Source organism: Manduca sexta, chromosome 2 (assembly GCF_014839805.1).
Source record: "Manduca sexta isolate Smith_Timp_Sample1 chromosome 2, JHU_Msex_v1.0, whole genome shotgun sequence".
NCBI lineage: Eukaryota > Metazoa > Arthropoda > Insecta > Lepidoptera > Sphingidae > Manduca > Manduca sexta.
The window spans coordinates 8945122-8964009 of record NC_051116.1 but is presented as its reverse complement, the minus strand read 5'-3'; the positions used below and the strand labels follow the sequence as shown (position 1 = coordinate 8964009).

Below are 18888 nucleotides of genomic sequence, written 5' to 3'. Positions count from 1 at the left end.
AAGAATTTATATTCTTAGGTTATTTGAAAAATTAAGCTTGACTCTAAAACTTTCAAGTCTCACTTATTTTTTAAAAATTGAGGAATAAAACGCTTGCCAGTACTATTCAAAAGTGTCTCATAGATGGAGTAACGGTCGTAATGCTGTTTTCTGATTGGTTTAAATAGTAACAGGCATCTCTTTCTTTCGACAGCCACTAAAATGGCCGAATTTCATTGTGGTACGACGGACGTCTTGGAAAATATGTATTATGTCGTGTGTTAACCGCAGTAAATAAACAATATTGTGCAAGTGGCGTGACCCCTACAGTGCTCAGTGCTAGTGCATGTTGTGTTCGTCCAAGTGTTTACGTCGTGGAATCACATTTATCTAAAAAGGTGTTTTGTGTGTGTTTGTGTGCCTTGTTTTCACCAATAACTTCATTCTGACATCTGTTTTGGATTTATGTACACTTGAACACGGTAAGCTTGACCAAATCTTACATGTTTGGTGATAGAAAACCAATTAGTTTTAATTCAGTGAAGCGTGTAAATAGTTCTTTATTTCGTAAAGTTTTGACAATATTTTGTCTTTATCACATGTATGTTTATCAAGTTTGCGTGAAAGGGATAGAAAAATAATGTTGGAATTAAGTTCACTCCCTGTTCCTTGGAAAGTGTGCCGCGTATTATTGTTTTGGTGGTGACCTATTACGAAATTACTGATTTGTAGACTGGTTGCCGTTCCTGAGGCCGGCAAGAGGCAATTAGTGGCCGGTCGTCTAAGTTAGACGGTGACATAAGTCGCGTAGGTTGGTCGAGATGCGTATGCGACAGTGAAATTATTTTCGCGTATTTTAAGAGTAATAGTTGTTTTTTTTTGCAAATGGACGGCGATTTATTGTGCGCTGGAGTCCAGCTTGGATTGTCAAGATGGTGTTGCTGTAGATGTTGTAATTGAAGTGGACCAGGTCGTATGTGATGAGAATGACAATGTGCTTGCGCGTTTCTTCGATAAATTACAGTTATTTCTTACGTCCCAATTTTTTCTTTGTTGTTTTATTTTATGTTTCCGATCATGGATCCCTTCAATGTACCATCTTGGTCGTTATATGAGATAAAAAAACTAAATATTAGTGAAATTTATATGGTTCATAAAGTTTAAATTCTAATGGCAAATGTAATTACTAATTAATTATTAACATAAATCAATAGAGTGGGAATTAAATATTTAAATATCCAACATATTATGGTGTAGATAACCTAATTACCCAGAAATCTCTGATATGATAAAACATCAATAAATTTTATCAAAGGTACTACTAGCTTTTATTCTTGGCTTCACCTATATATAGAAAACTTTCTGGTATACTTTTTGGTAAATACGTACCAGTATTTGTATAAAGTTATGCAGCTATTGCTAAGTTTAATCTTAACACATATCCAAATATGTTATCATCCAAAAGTCTTCACAAAACCTACACAATATATTCTCTAAGCCAGGAATTGAACACAAAACCTCACACAGCTTCTACAGTCTTCTTCTTTTACATGACCGAAATGACAATAAAATCACTCAAATGTTTACACCTTTATTCCAGGAGGGGTAGACAGAGGTGCAACCACCTATTTTAGTTATTTGTTCTGCCTCATGATATGATATGGGATGACCATATCACAAATACATTTTTGACATCAGATTGATAATTAGTACGAAAACCCAATACCAGAAGTGACAATTCTATGCTATCTTACATAAATAATCAAGTATGATGTGATAATGTCAGTAATCACTGTATACACAAAGTATTAAAATATATTTAATTGTACAGTTTACCAACTTCCTTCATGAGCTTGCAACATAATTATAAATTGTTGGTTTTGTAAGCCAATGTTAGTTATGAAATTCCTGTTTGGAGGACATTGTAGCCGATGTAATTAGTGTGCGTTATGACAAATAGTGCGTAATGTCTTGTGGTAAAGTATATATTGGACAGTAATTTTTTATCCTGGGGAAATATACTGTGGGACTTTTATCTCTGAAAATATTTTTCAGGCAGGTGGAGCCGTGAGCAATTTTTCATTATTTCTGGTGGCAAACTTCTTTTTGAGATGTTAAAAAATAACTGTTCTGTTTGCTTGCCTTATATGCACTTAGATGCAGCTATATTCTTACACTACTAAAAATATTTTATTTTTTTACTTTACTGGTTATCTCTTAATTTATCTTATGGGTCATAGTATGATTTAATTGATTAATTAAAATAAATTAGGAAATAAGAAAAATATATCTGTAAGATATTTGTTTGTTTACCCTGTAATCCTTTGCAAGTTACTGGGTCACTGAACAAAAACATAAAATGGAAATTGTTTTTAAGTTATAAGACTTGAAACATTTATTAGTATCTGATGAAAATATTCTATTTCCGTCACAATAGGGGTGATTTTTTGGCAATTTTGACCATAAATCACAGTAATGATGGTAGGTATGACTGAAAATCAAACAGAACTTATATGCCCTTAATCTTAAATAATTCAAAAGGCTAACTTAACTTGCAGAAGATTGATTCTTACTGGTATAAATGTGACATAATAATCTAGCATTGTATGCAGGCAACATGTAACAGTGTGCAGATAAAATCTGCTTTACGTCACCCATTCACCTGCAGCATGGCAGCATGCATACCAATGGCTGATACATATCACTTTCTACGGAGATAGTGGCACTAGTGTGGTAAGCAAAGTTAATAATAGGGAATTATAAGACTCCATAGAGGAATAAGTTGAGAAAGTAAAAGTAGTATATATGGATTGAATCTAAAATTTAGTTCATAGATATGCTATCTGCCTTGATGGACCAAAAATGTATGTAATGTAAGAAATTAGGATGCACTTTTAATCTTTTTATGATTAAATTAATATGCCGCACCAATGATTTTTTAGTAGTGCGCACCATGCATAGCTCACCGTAATCCTAAGACATTGCATTTAAAATCTCACAAATCCAGAAATTATATTAAAATCCGAATTGCTAATCGATTTGATATTAAAATCAGTGTTTTAATATAATTTATGTTTAAAACGCGTATTAGTAAAGTCGCGTGCTAAATCCTTAGTGTGTTCTGAGGAAACAGTCAGTTGTTACTAGTTGCAAGCAATTATCCGCTCACATCATGTCCGTAGTTGCGTAATATGATACTCGGACTGATGATATAGAAGGTACGCAATGGTCAAGCTGAGTTAGGATTGCGACCTACGCTGTGCGAACACCTAGCAGACTGCATATTTCCTTTATAATAGTATTTGTATGTATATCGGAAAATAACTTATGGAGCTTAATCAACAAAAAATTAAAAAAAAAAAAAACTATTAATATCATCGCGATATTATTGTTTGCCTTCTGCCGCATAGTTGGCTACATTCTGGCTCGATTTTGTTCTAGGGTTCTATATATCAATCAGATACGTTGTACTACGCAATACTTTCACATGCATGAGATCACTCATGTAGAAAATTATTTATTTTATGTTATTTTATTACGATACACGAAAAGCATCGTTATATATTTTATAAAACAAAGTCTTCCGCCGTATCTGTATCGGAACGCGATAAACTCAAAAACTAGCGGAAGGGTTTAGATGAAATTTGGTATTTAAATAGTTTGGGACCCTGAGAAGGGCATTGGCTACTTTTATCCAAGTAAAATGTTTACCGGAAGTTTTATCCCAGAAAAACTCTTATCACACTGGTGAAGCCGCGACCAACGCTGGTTGTATAATGTATATTATCTTAACAAAATACTATATTGAATGTTAATATGTGATATTGTCTTCGCCGAGACCATGACAGTATGCCAGCTTTTGAATGATCATTTCCCATCGCCACGTTTACGCCGGTCGGTTTAATTACCTCGACGTAGTGCATCCTGCATTTATAGGTCGTCCGCAATCCGTGTCCTACATAAGGGCTGGTATGTAGGTGCCCAATTAATTGGTATGCGTCACTTTCCACTGCGTTTCCAGCTGGAACGTGATCGGGATCACGATTGGGACGCGTCGGGTGTTGAGTCTTGTTCATTTTAATATCGAAACGACCTGTATTTAATTGTACGTAAAATACGTGTTTCAGTTTACAATGAGTTTACTATTGATATCAAACTATTTTTCGGATTTTATCGTGGTTTTTTATATTATGATTTTCTCGCGACATTTCGAAGACTTTATTAATTGGTTGGTGTCTCGTCGGCTAGTCGGTTTGGGTTGTTACTACTGCTTTGCGTTTGTTACTGTTACTAAGCACCAGTATGCAATGTTGCATACCAGTTCGAACAGGCATTGTTACCAGTGTAATTACCAGGCATTATGACTACATCTTGCATCAGAGTGACGAGAGCAGTATAATGGCTCTCGGCGTAATTCAAAGTCTAATGATATTGCTGTAGTTGTAGGGCAGTGACACCTATTTTCTTTTCCATGATAACTAAACGTTTTTCAAGGAAAATACTTAATGGGAATTTACCGAGAAAGATCTTTCGCGCGAACTTATCCAAGCAACACTTATTTCTATATAAATACATCAAGTAAATAGCTATTGCGGCAGTGACAATTAGGTATTTACTTAACAATGCATCTAGTGTAGTACGCGATTAGCTCGCTGCACGTAATTTGTGGTTTATGACTGCAGTAAAGATGGCTTCGACAAAAATTCAATGTCCAATGTTTACATGAAACGTTCTGGATCAGTTGTGACGCCATTGGACGCTATGTACCGTTTAATATGTACCACACACAGTCACGCCTTTTATCCTAGAAGTGGGGTAGTGCAACCATTATCCGCCGTGTGTAGTCCGTCCCGTGATGACACAGGGAGCGAGCTCTATATCTGGCACAAATTCCAGAATCCGTGGCTGATACTGAGTGGAAAAATCCAATATCACTTTGTCCGAAGTGGGGATCAAAGCCGAGACCTCAGTACTGCAGTCGCACCGTAATACAAATACGCCACCGGGGCAGTTACCTACACTAGTACACCTTGTGATCATGTTATGGTGTGAAGTAAGAGTATTTTGTTATAGCTGTTTTTTTTTTATATGGATAGTAAGTGGAGTAGGATCCATATAGTGACGACTGACGGGAAATAATAATCCTTCACCACTCGACACAATTATGGCGGCCTATTTCAGACTGATTTTTTCAGCGCTGCAAAGTTTGCCATGTTGCAGCATTTTAAGCCGAGTTGGGACCCCTTGCGGACTCGCACAACTGTTCAATAGGTATGGTACACATTGCTTGTCATACCTGTTAGGCTTTTAGTGTCTTATCGTTTTATTTTTTCCTTTTACTTTAAATTACTATAATTAGGTACAATTACTCTTAATACTTATAATTTATGTTTAGTGTGAGCTTCCGCAATAAACGTATTTTCTTTCTTTAGGATGGATTTTACACTTTGTGTACGGTGGTCGATTTCTTGGCAGATACGAATATGCTATCACCACCAGGTTTTTGGATATGTGATTACACTCGTAAATCACACCTTATTACGTTATGCGAAGGTCTAACTGGGTAGTCGATTCGCACGCCTCATGGCAAGTGCCACGAATTCAGTAGCAAGTTAGCAATAATAAGAAATAGTAATACATAATGCACTATGTTTTTCATCGTGACACATAAAATTACAATGTTATCTCATAATGCCAGCTACTACAGGCGACAATGTTATTTCTTTAATGAAACGCAAACACTACGATGTCTTGATCTATCACTACATAGTGTAAAACAAAGTCGCTTTCTCTGTCCCTATGTCCCTTTGTATGCTTAAATCTTTAAAACTACGCAACGGATTTTGATGCGGTTTTTTTTAATAGATAGAGTGATTCAAGAGGAAGGTTTATACGTATAATAATAACATCCATTAAATAGTGGAGAAATACTGTTATTTTGTTATGTTATATCCGTGCGAAGCCAGAGCGGGCCGCTATGTTTTTATATACAACGTTCACAGTTTTTCTGTAGTGTATTTAGTATCAGCATTCCACCTGTGCGAAGCCGGGGCGGGTCGCTAGTTTAATATATTTTGGAGAAATCACAGATTATTTTTTATTAATCATATGCCCTAATGCATAGCTTGTTTCAACAAACCATATTCAGTTCGTTCAGACGCTACACCCCCCTCCCCCCCCTCCCGCTGCCCCCGTATCCATCATCACGCTCTAATTGTATAACAAAACAATTTGGTTAGTTGTATGTGAGCACGCTCGGTGTACACCGACTCGGTAACACAATGCCGGCCGCCGTACAATGCTTTACTCGCGTACAGTCGACGACGGAAAGTCATTTGAAAAGACATGTAATATTATTAAAAATAAATTCGGTTTTAAATTCTAGATGCCATGCAATGCTGCTCTTAAGTAGAGTCGACTATGAAGGTTAACTAACAAGTGGCAATAATATCAATACTATTTTATGATGACCTGGCGTATTTACTATAATCTCACGATGTCGCATGATATGGTATAGATACCTTGAGGTTATGCCTCTATATTGTGCTCAGTTTCAAATAATAGTTTTATAAGAACCGTATTTTTAGTGAACAAGAAATCCGTCGTGTTACTGATCCTCCAACCAGCCAGTCCAGAACATGATCTAAGCAAAAATAGTCTATGTTTAGCTGTCTACTTTCGCATTTAATAAGTACGGATTATAAATTTTTGTAGCTGATGGTACACCACACGTAGTGCCAGGCGTCTGTAGAGAAACTAGTGTCTGCAACCGATGCCCTTCACGCGCCGCACACACAGCCCGCTGTCATGTTAATGTGCGAACGTTTCAGTTTTTAATCATTCTTGGAAAATAGTTTTCCCTACCACCGGCAATTGCGATACCCTTGGTGTGCAAAAACCAACTTTAATCACTTATCATAAGTGATCAAATTGTTCAGTCGAAAAAGTTAAATTCTGGGCCGCATTGTTACTGTTTACGGGTCACGTATTCGTCTGAGACTAAATAACAAAACTATTTTGTAATAACTGCCCTGACCCTTGTAATCCAAACATAACATCTAACAAAAACCAGCGTCTTGAAATGTCTTTATTGAATCCCCTAACGCCATGTTTGTATACTTAAGCTGTTATGCCCACTTAATGGTGCGCGTGCGCCGATGAATGAAATAGGACACTTGTAAGCCGAGGGTTTGAAGCCATTGTGTTGGGATTTTGATGGGAGGGGATATGTTAACTTTGAATTCATTGGTATTAAATATTATAAATGATGTGTTGTATTTTGAATACTGGCGCGTGGCGTTGGTTTTGAAGGGCGTAAAATTAAATTATTATTATATATATTTGAGTGAGATTTCAAATACAAGAAAGAGATGTACTATAGTCAGGAACAAAACTAGCTGGACTATTTAAATCTTCACAGTGCTTTTATACATTAATCTGAATCGCATATTCTTTTTTCTTTATCTAAAATAAATTAAAGACTTTAAAGCTTATTTCAATGAGAAAATCGACTGTTGATTCGGACACAAAAGTTTAAAGGTGATTTGAAATTTTGAGTTAGTTCAGTTACTTTTCTGGTTGACTGTACGCTTATTAAAGATAATTTGTACGACAAATTAAGCCGTATATTGTAATTTTATCGCCTCTATCACATCATGGAATGGATGTAATCCAGCCGAAGTTTGGATATAATTGTGATGCTTCTCCCTACCACTAAAGTTAAGGTGTTAGCTTATTACGATTACAATTTCTTTTTATGATTATAATAGTTATAAACTAGTCCATGTAGCAATATCGGATATACCGTGATCTCTCCTTACGACATTAAAATACATTTTAAACAATTAGTTTACTTCAATAATTATCGTTTAATTGGTTTGTTTATTGACGACTTCAAAACATTTCAAGGAAAAAACCGAGTCAAATTGATGATCTGTCCGAAGCATGAAGGATGTCTGAATTACTAGACGTAAAAAGTATTATTATATCTGACAAGTAATATTACAATAACGTCGGGGCTTCTACATGCGATTTAACTTAGGTGACGAAATGTATGTGTGTTATACCTCTGCCGACCTCCGAGAAGGGTAAAGGCGCGATGGTATGTTTAGAAATAAAACGATTAACGAGCGCGCTACTACCAGTACGTTTTGTCGTAAAGTTTGTTGTTGCAACAACATCGTGTTGTGCGCACAACACGCGAGTTAATTGCCGCGCCGTGACCAATCTGTTTCAGTGGCAGTACAGTTTTGAATACCTTTGCCTTGACAATATGTTACACTGGTGTTGTGTCGCTAGAATTAAATGAACCGAACAGTGCTTTTTTTAATGTTTTATTTTCCTCTATTTGAAATTTTAATCTGACTTCTCAATACTCGTATCCTTATTTACATCAATATACATTCTTGCTTCCTCTATAATTACCTTAAACAGATCGCTTATATTCTCCCCAGAGGCGCCTCTGCATAAGATTTCAAAAACTTAATTAAAATTTAACATTTTATATATCTTAATAAGCACAAGTATATCCATTTAGCAGGATCATTTTAGTCTAATTGGATAATTTTATTTCCTTGTAGTAATTTGATTAACTTGTAAAAGCTCAGCGGCGGCATGAAACAGCTCCTCCAAAAGTTCTTTGTGACGTTTCTTTTTTGTGGCAATCGTCATGCCTTCCATCAGAATTATAAGTTTTTCATTTAGTTGTACAAACACATCCTATAATAGTATCACAATGGGCGAGATTTTGAATGTAAACATTTCTCAGCGGGGGTCCGGTTAAACACCGGATAATCAGGCGCGTTATTCACGAGATTATGATGAGAATATACAATGAATGTTTAGACACACACAAGCTCAGGCATTAGTTATAAAAGGGTAGGGAGAGGCGCAATGGATCCATGGATAATTAGATGAGGCATCATGACCCAGGTTTGCTGTTGGGAAGCTATAGGATGTATTGTCTATCTTGTGGCTCGTCTCGAGCATTTGCGTGTAGAAGTCAGCCTTTGTACAATAAAATAGACATACTGTAATATAGGTCAGCATGATGCTGTCAATCATCAGGACAATAACATCGTATACAATCTGAATTTTAGTCTTAAACTTTGCCAGATACTTGTATGAACTCAATGATCCCACTCCTATGTGGGGTAGTAAAACCTTTGTATATTTATGGATGATACCTTTGCATTTCTAGCTCCTAAGTTACTAATGTGCGTAAAAACATTGCAGTAGAAGGTGTGATTGTAACTGGAGAGGCGAACATCGATACTCTGATGATGCAACCCTTGCTAACGTGTGCGTTCGCGTGCGCATGTGTGTTTGTAATCAAAGACGAAGTCGCAAGGCCGCACAGTTTGGACAATGCCGTTTACGTTTTACGTGCGTTTTCTATTGATTAATCTATGTTTGTGTTTTACTACAGAAATCAAGCAACTGAATGTTATTTTTTTTTCGGACGAATAGGAATGACTTCAGGTCGATGCCCTTTTGTACCAGCTCAATATGATATAGTTATTTAAAGACTGAAATGTCGTTTTGTTGGTCAATAGTTATTAATAAATAAATAATGATAGTCAATAATTTATTCACGTATAGGAACAAAATATTACGGGGAGGTATCCCAAATAAAATAGTAAGAGGGTAAAGATAGAAAACTAATAAATGTGCGGACCCGTCTGTACAAGTTAATTGTTTACACAAGTTTGTTAGTATTAAACCATATTGGGAGGACGATGTTTTGTCTAAAGTAAATACACAACTCGTGTGTTGTGACGTCACACACATGTTGCAACCCTTGACGGCCGGTTATATTGACGAGATTGTTATCTTTGTGTCCGAGATTGCTTGCGACTTTTTATGTGACCAACTTTATGTATACGGATGACGTGACGAGCAAGCCTTGCCTGATGATAAGCGACACTTTCCATAAACAGTGGCAAACTCAATAAAAACTTTGAATTACAAATGTCTTAACACTACTGAACCACGCTGGTTACCCTGAAGCATCAGATGTAGAATCAAAGTGCCCAGTAAATACACTAGTTATTATGATTTCTCAACATTATATCCTAGAACTTTGAATTATTTATTTGTAACCTGCGGGAATTCACCGAAGTGAAAATAAAAGAAGTTCCCAAAGGTGAGATGAAGCCAAGTGTTATAATTACCTACTGTGTATGACATTGCTTTAGTACTGTAACTGTTATGGTGTATAAGTATAAATAATAAATAAAATGTCTTTCAAAGCAAATAGTAGTGCACGAGTACTGCTGCTTGACGGCAGAAATAGACATTGCTTTGGTACCTAACCAGACGTATCATCGCATATGATAGACCTACCGCCTGGTAACCCTCAGCTCCACCAGAAATATTACGGTTTGAACCTACATCTGTAACTGGCTTGGCATGAGAAATGGTATGGTGTGACAGAGGCTTATGCCCAGCAGTGGGACTTCGCATTATGAGGTGCCAAGTCTTGTTCGTAAATTATATTAAATTCTAAAATGACTGGCAGTTTAAAAATTACACGAGTAAAACTTCAATGACGCTGACTGTTTGATTATGATTTTATAATGCAATCGTGCAATTTTTTATCAGCTAATGTTTAGATTAGCATTACTGTTATATTCGTCATGTGTTTATTTCGAATCGTATCGTCCAATGCCGAGTGTAATTCATTCTGCAATAAGATCTAAACGATACTAAAACTGTTTTATTAACAACAACATACAATTATTTACAATAAAAATATCATTGCGAGAATATAAAAAGTTTGTATTAAATATATAATAATGTTAATAAATATGCGTGCGTCAGTGTTTTTAAGTTAATGGTTGTGTACTTGGGCAGTGATATTGTGGTACTGGATGTCAAATCATTTAGTTTTTTGTTTGATTACGGTGTCATGAATCATCATGCTGATTGATATGGTGATAGACTCGTCTTCTCGTTTGAAAGAAATAAATTTGATATTAGGTTTATTACAGGTGATTGCTTCAGTCAATAGTCTTTGGATTAATGACTGTAATTTAAAAATAGTAGCCGCTTGAATTACTTGTGTATTTGCTCATAATGGAAATGATTAGATTATGATGATTTGTTAAGTCGGAAGTTGCGAAGATGTTACGGTGCCCCAAAGGTGTCAGTCGTGCGTCGAATTTAAGCCATCATGGATTTTAGTTCTAGTCTAGACAAGTTAGGTTAGTAACTCGGACTATAAAATGCCAGGACGTCTTCAGGGAATTTGCTGGATTTGGTCAGAAAGCCTCGCTGCATATATCTTTAGCCCTCGGGACTTTAAACATCTAAATTACTTAGTTTCATTCACAATGCTCGTATGTTATGCAAGGAAAGTTAGTGTTTTTACGTGCCAGGAGTAAAAGAGGTCATTAAACCTCTGTAAACGCAATGAACGCAAATCAGATAAAATGATTATTATAAATTTTAAAGGGTCTCTCTCAATAAAGGGAATAAAATATTTTGTACTTTTAGTAAAAACTCATTTAATAACTTCACCCTCAAGATAGAACTAGTAAACAAAAGTCGCAAAAAATTCTATCGCATTATCGAATCGTCGAAACAGGTGGTCGGCAAACAAATGTCACTCCGTATTGGAGGCGGTGAGGTAAGCACGCGGCGGCGCGACGTGATGTCATCACGTGACGTGACGCACCGTGCGAGTTGGACTGCGTTCAGGAAGGGTCACGCGGAACGAGCTACTGAGCTGTTGGTGGACAACTACTGTTATAACGAGTTTTTCAGATATAGCGAAGAGTGGAAAGCTAACTGATGCAAGCGATATTGAGTTAAATTCATATTTGGAATTAACGATTTTTCCGTCTTTTTTGAACCTCGTTAAAAGTTTCGTAATAAATGTAGCCTAAATCAATTTACCATTCACCCGTTATAATATTAGAAACCTGTATAATTTTAGGGCACTAGACAGTTGTCATTTTGCGTTTGAGGGTGATGAGCATGATGTAGTCTAGAGCTTTTTGTGGTTCGAAGTTCTAGATTTGTTACAGTTTACGAGCAGCCGATTATCGTCAAGCGATCGACTTGTTCATGTCAATCGCTTGTGTAAACAAAAAGTACTTAGAATCGCACCAACCAGATACAATGACGAGTAGTTACTAGAAACATAGATACTATTGTGATTACTAGTAGTAGAAGATTTTTCTATTGCCATGCTGTCAATTAAGTTGTGGAAAAGTTCATTAGTAAATGTGTTCTCTTCATCTCTCCTAAATTATAACATTGAGTATAGAAGTTTAAAAAGACTGAAATTGAAATGTTGAATAAAAGTTTATTTAATTTTTTTCTTGAAATAAAATAAAACTGGCCAGTGTAACTCGCAAGCCTGTTTGCGTTCTTTGTCCAAGCCTTTATTCCGAATAGCGTGCCAAAACACGGTCTAAAATTCGCTTTGCGTGTTCGGCTCGTGATGTGATAGTTTTTTTTTCGGCAAACCCGTTTGTGATGGTAATCGTGGTTGAATAAATGTACGCAATAACCAGTATTGGGTAACTTGTTTAGATTTTTTCTTTGTTTAGACAATCGTGTAACGAGTTGACGCGATTCGTTAATTATTTTTGACATATTACGCGGCTAGTGTAATGGGTATTATGTGATTTTATTTTTGATGATGAATTTTGTGTGGTGTTACTACTGTTTATCCATGGTATGTCGTTTACTACTTAACGAGTGACTTGTGTCGGTCGTCATACATTAGAATAAATTATCAAAATCCTATTTCATTTTAACGTGTTCTCCTCTACATCTACGAAGTCCAAGGTCCTTTACTAATGAAATTAAAATAATGATTAAAAAATATGACTAATTGATAATCTTCATCCTTGGACTCGGTAAAAAATAATAAAAACACTGCAACATGATGCGCAACATTTGTAGCTTGATAGTACAAGTTGTCGGGCGTATGTTGCGCGTAAATTGTTATCTGAAAGTTACGAAGCATTTGCGGGGCTTCCTAACTTTAGTCATCACACAGGATGCAGATGTGAATATTTGCGTCCCGTTTTCCCACGATGGGATGACGTCACACGTGCGGCGTGTAAAACCAATCGGCCGAAACTTACAATATGGAAATAGGAAGGCTAGGGGAATATGTTTGCTATTGTTTATTTGTTGTTTAAGTGAGATATAAATAAAATTATAGTGGGTTGTTGACGGTCTCGGTTTTTATCGTGTTTTCCAAGTACATAATATTACAAATGGGTAAATAAAATCTCCCCTAATAATTTAATATTATGTTCATTCACCCCTGCATGTAAAAGGCGCTCAATCATTACTACGGAACAAAATACGAAAGATAATTACAACTGAGAAACTTCTACAGTATTTAGTTACGTAGACATGTTATGCCTTTTGTTAAATAATAAAAAAAAAGACAGGAATTCCTGGCATGCATTAGCAAGCAAGGATCTAGAAAAAGAAAAAGTATTTTACTTGCTATAGGGAATAGTAAAGCTAATAAAAAATACCCTAGACTTCAAGTCAAACCAATTTCGTCATATTATTGTTACGAAAATTCCCAGAATTTTTGCACGAAACCCTCTCGTTAAATGGAACAAATATATTTGTGGAAATGTTCATTATGACGTTAAAAGAGATCGAGACGATAATTTCGACTTTCTCCACTCCAGTTCCAAAAATATTGTCGGCGTGCGCAAGCGCAGTCGTGTGCAAAACTTGTAGCTAATAATAATGATATTTATTTGTAGGAAGACATTTGCTTGGGTTTATTGGACATAATATCATGTTTAGATTTTCGAAATTAGAATCGGCCTCCATGGCGCAGCGGCCGGTGATCTGGCTGAGAAGAGGTAATGCTAGTTTGATTACATCAAAGCCAAATGTTCACGTATAAGATTTGTGTTTAGCGTAGTCTCTATAAATATAAAGATACCTTGTAAAGATGTTTTGACATGTTAGCATTCATACAGTTGAATATGTTTGGGCGAAAATATAGCTCGGATAGACTAAAGATTGGATATAATCTATCTACTACGCTTTCATCCCGGAAAAGTGTTTGTTGGATTTTATTCTTAAAAAGCGGATGATGTTGAGCAAAAGCTAGTACTGAACTATTGTTCAAAATAAGAAAATAATAATATGATTTATTACCAGGAAGAACTTGTTTGAGTTAATAAAATAATTCTATTGAATACGCGGAACTAATTCGAAGTCAAGGAACCTTTTAATTTTGTTGACTTTTATCTTGTTTATGATTATTGATCTATAAAAAAAAAACTAGTACGGGATGTTATTACAGCGTTGTGTCGTAGGCGGGCACGTAGCTCTACCTAGAGTAGCGTAATGGTCTAAATTAAAAACTGAAACAAGTCACTCGCTAAAATATCATGCTTAACGATGGAAAGTAGGGTTGTCATAGCTCTCTGCAGCCTAATTGGGACATTTTAACTTCGATTAGTGGTAATGGCCCATGGAAAATCTCCCGAAGATGTTTATACACCCCATAAAAGTAGCTGGACAAATTCAAATCTTCAAAAAGCTTTTACACATTAACTTAATCGAATTTATATTTTTAGTATAAAAAAGGAATTCTTTTGAAATTTATTTTAGTGCAGAACAAACGATTTTCAATACGGATACAAAAGTTTAAAGGTGATTTGAAATTTTAAAAGAAAATTTCGTATAAAAAAATGCGATCGTTTTTCTAACTATAATACCGGAACATTGTAATGATAAAACTGAACCATCGGGACAAGGCCCTAAACCAGATAGTGGGTATAGATTGCATCCATAACCTACAGCAATTAACAAGTTTGTTATATTCTCTACGGTGACTAAATTTATTTATTAGCAGTACTGAGTCATAGACGGTAACTGATACAAAAAGCATTAAGTACACACACCGGAAAAGGAAGCGGTGAAATGAGATTACATCGGTCGCGTCGTCGGTTCCGCCGTGTGCATGGTAGGATGGTAGGATTCGGACGGTGCGGCGGGACGTTTGATTACTTAACGGAGAGCCGTCGGTGTCTTTACAGATAATGCGCAGGTCACTGGCATTACTTTTATTGCCCAAGTAAGTTGTTTCATGTTAAAAATATCATTCACTATAAAAATATCAATGGTGAAGTTAAGTGCTTTTATTTATAGCTATACTAATAAAATATGAAGAATTTGTTTGTTTCAACGCGTTTATCTCAGGAACTACTGAACCGATTTTGAAGTTTTTTTCATTGATAGGAAGCTACATTATTCCTAAGTGCTTTAGGCTACTTTTTATTCAGGAAACACTTTTTCATTCAGGCGAAAGTTAATACTTAATATCTAGATGTAATTCTTCCATTGGCACCTAATTAAAGGTGTTGGGATAATAATGCAGATGTTTAAGAGATGCATCTAACTATTCGTATATTTGAAAATGCGTCTGCGCATGTAAGTATCAGCAGTTTGCAAGCATTTTTGAATTTATTTTGTTAGCTTATTGCACCATTTACTGGGATTATGTGAATTAAAACCTAATGCCTAGTTGTAAGGAATAAAGGCAGTGTAATACAAAATTCTCGGTTACATTGCCTGATTTTGTCTTCATTCGTGATGTTTATTATTTCCTCATTCATAAGAAAAATCCAGTCATAAATAACCATGTCTCAGCATCAAACATGCAAAAAGCCGTGCGAACGAAGGAAACAATGCAAAGCTTACTGTTATCAGTTTTGGTTGCGACCGTGAGATCTGATTTCGACGCCACTGGGTCAAGGTATCGCCCGAATGTCGCCCGAGCGTCGCGCCGCTTGTTATCAACCGTTGATGACTAATAAAACAATACTTAGAAAAATACAATATGTTACTATCGATATTCGATCTTATCGATTGTTTAATAGATATTATTTTAAATTGATGCAAAGTTGCGATCAGGCATTATGTTTGATAAATCCGATATCTATATAATCTCACAATCATCCTCCTATCAAAATGACTCCAGTAATACGACGTCGTGACACGTGTTTTTCATACAAAAATCAACAACCATCGATCTAAAAAAAATGTTTCACAGTATAGTCGTTTTAAGAATTTAAGCCATAGCTTCTTCGGAAACTTTTTAAATTTACAAAAAAGTCTCCTTAGATAACCAAAAGTTTGCCTTTACACCTGGATTCACTAGTTTGCAATTGGGTGAGTACATTATTTGCTATAGTAGAAAATAATGTAAAGTTATATACTCTGGTTTATAGTGAAGCACAATTTGTATTTAGTACTTACTATTCCACGAGAAAAATTACTTGGTGTTGTTTATAGTGTTATTTTATATGTTTTAACAAGAAATGTCGCCAAGATTGCGTCGTCTCATAGTAGACGCGTGATGTGTTTTGCTATTACAATATTAGCATGTTATTAATATTTTAGTTGTTCGCGTCATATACTCATGATGTAAGTTGACGTGTGACGTCATTTGTGAAATTTTAAATTGTCGTGACGTTAGATTAGTTTATTTTGTGGCCTGAAATGAAAGTCGATTCGAGTAGGCTTATTAGAGGCGGACTTCGTTGTATTTTTTGTTCTGACGTGTAAAGTGAAGTTGCTGTACTGAACTTCGAATTTAGTTAAATACAGATAGAAACATCCGTTAAGGGAAAGAGAGAAAATTTATATCGCACCAGCGGCATTTGTTGAGAACCAAATAGCAACTTGGGTGACTATGATATTGATGGTTATAACTTGCCAATAATATACTGTCCTTCTGACTCCAGCAAGTAATTTCACTGGATCAATCTATGCCCATTTTTAAAAGTGAATTCTGGATTTGTTTTGGCTTATGATGGTAAAACCCTTGCTCAGAAACAGAAACAGCACCAGAACGATATATGACGTGACTGGTCTCCCACAGCGTTTGTCACCCTGAGATTACAGGTGTTAAGCCAATTCAGGGCAGTTGTACAATTGCGGTGAAGTAACTTGAGATGTAATGTCAAACCTATTAAAGCTTCTGTTTTATCAGTACTCACTGGAATAAACGAGTATTTTATACAAAAAACTAGATTTTCGTGTTTCCTTTGCCTCTTATGGATAGAAAACAAATAAGCCGCACTAAGAAGGCAATATTAAAAAAATCAGGTTCTGAATTTCTCTAATTATGACATAACCGAAAAAATTGCCGTCAAATATTACTTTTCCCATACTGGTCAATGTTAATTACCTCTCGCCGCGTCCAATTATGACGAGTTAAAAAAAGCGATAAAAATAAAAACAGTGCGGACGGTTTGCAAATTAGCGGCGGCCGGCGAGCTAGCTGTTGAGGTCAACTTAATTGACACGGAGCCAGAGCGGGTACTGGTCTAAAGGGAATTTGATATGGTCAGGGTCTATAATATGGCAAAGTGAATCTACAGCATCGGGTAAGAGGAGTGGCAGATGGAGTATCAATTGTCGAAAGTTGATAAACCCCCTTTTCTTGCTAGGCCGAGCTGGTTTCTTTGGTTACTGTGTGCCTTTTTTATGACTTTCTTCGCAAGTCCCAACAAGTTTTTCCTGGCGGTATGTGAAAAAGTTTTTCCGGGATAAATTAGAGCCTATATTTTAAGTTGACCTCCAGCAATACATCAGTGAAAACTGCATTCAATTCCATGCAGCAGTGTCTTCGCGATGAGTGTACAAACATACAAACAGAAAGACATTACGATAATTGGAAATGTTATTCAGAAATCAGAATACTATTCCACTCAAAACTCACGACGATGGCGTGGCGTGTTACGTGTTTACACTGTCATAGAGAATGCAGCTCCGTTACGGTGGGTAGCTAATAGGTACTGACCCTTTAATTACTTACACTGGAACGCAAGACGCTCGCCAGTTGTTAACTGCCATTGCTTCCGCGTCACATCCGCCGAGGTGGCAGATGCGAATGCAGATGTCGAAATGCGGATGTCGGACGCATCAATGCTAAGATAAATGCTAATGGAGGATACATTTAAATGTGCTTACTTTTCCCATGATGAAAAGAGTGAATGAGTGTAGTTGTCAATATAGAGAAAGTAAAAGGTAGAGGGTTCGATACTTGTGACGATGCTGGTGTTATTCATACACATACACCATCACTGGGCCAGCGTGGTGGATAAAAGCGTTAACGCTCTCGGTGGTCGATGAAACTAACAGATTGGGCACACCATGGGACAGTTTATAATTCAGGGCTGCCTAATAACCCACGTTTCTTTGGCGTTTATGATTATTTCCTTATTAATAAGTGCTCTTTTTCAGTCTTTTGAACTATGCTTTATGTATATGCACTGTGATACACATTAATCCCCCTCCCTCTCCCTATAATAAAGTGTGAGCAATTAATGGACGGCTGTTAAACGCGAGTACGTCATAAATGATTTAAACCAACTTCCCACGTTTAATGAAACGTCTGCTTCATGATACGGATGTAAGTGCAGACGTTGTTTGGTATTTTTAATCGTCCATGTTAAAAGGAGAGGGTACAAAAAATTATGGACTTATAACTTTCGAGAATTAGCGTGCCCTCAAAAAAGAAGTGACAAAAAGCCATCAGGCCATTTTGGTCAGTTTAGTTTCATTGATATAGGTACAAAAAAGCGGCGATAGCCTAGTTGGGTGTGGAACGGACTGCGAAGACGAATGTCCGCAGGTTCAAAAACCCAAGGGCACACACCTCTGACTTTTCTAAAAATCATGTGTGTATTCTTTGTGAATTTATCGTTCGCTTTAACGGTGAAGGAAAACATCGTGAGGAAACCTGCACATCTGAGAAGTTCTCTATAGGAATTTCGAAGGTGTGTGAAGTCTACTAATCCGCACTAGGCCAGCGTGGTGGACTAAGGCCTAATCCCTCTCAGTAGTAGAGGAGGCCCGTGCTCAGCAGTGGGCAAGTATATAATACAGGGCTGATATTATTAT

The 18888-nt window shown here is 36.3% G+C and overlaps 1 protein-coding gene across 1 annotated transcript in view; it reads left to right on the top strand.

Annotated features, from left to right (window-relative positions):
- The first annotated feature begins 164 nt into the window (after window positions 1-164).
- LOC115448588 overlaps window positions 165-18888 on the top strand; it is a 60805-nt gene continuing 42081 nt past the window's right edge. Inside the window, exon 1 of the mRNA XM_037437073.1 lies at window positions 165-461. The gene's annotated coding sequence lies outside the window, so the exon portion shown is untranslated. The remainder of the gene's footprint in view (window positions 462-18888) is intronic.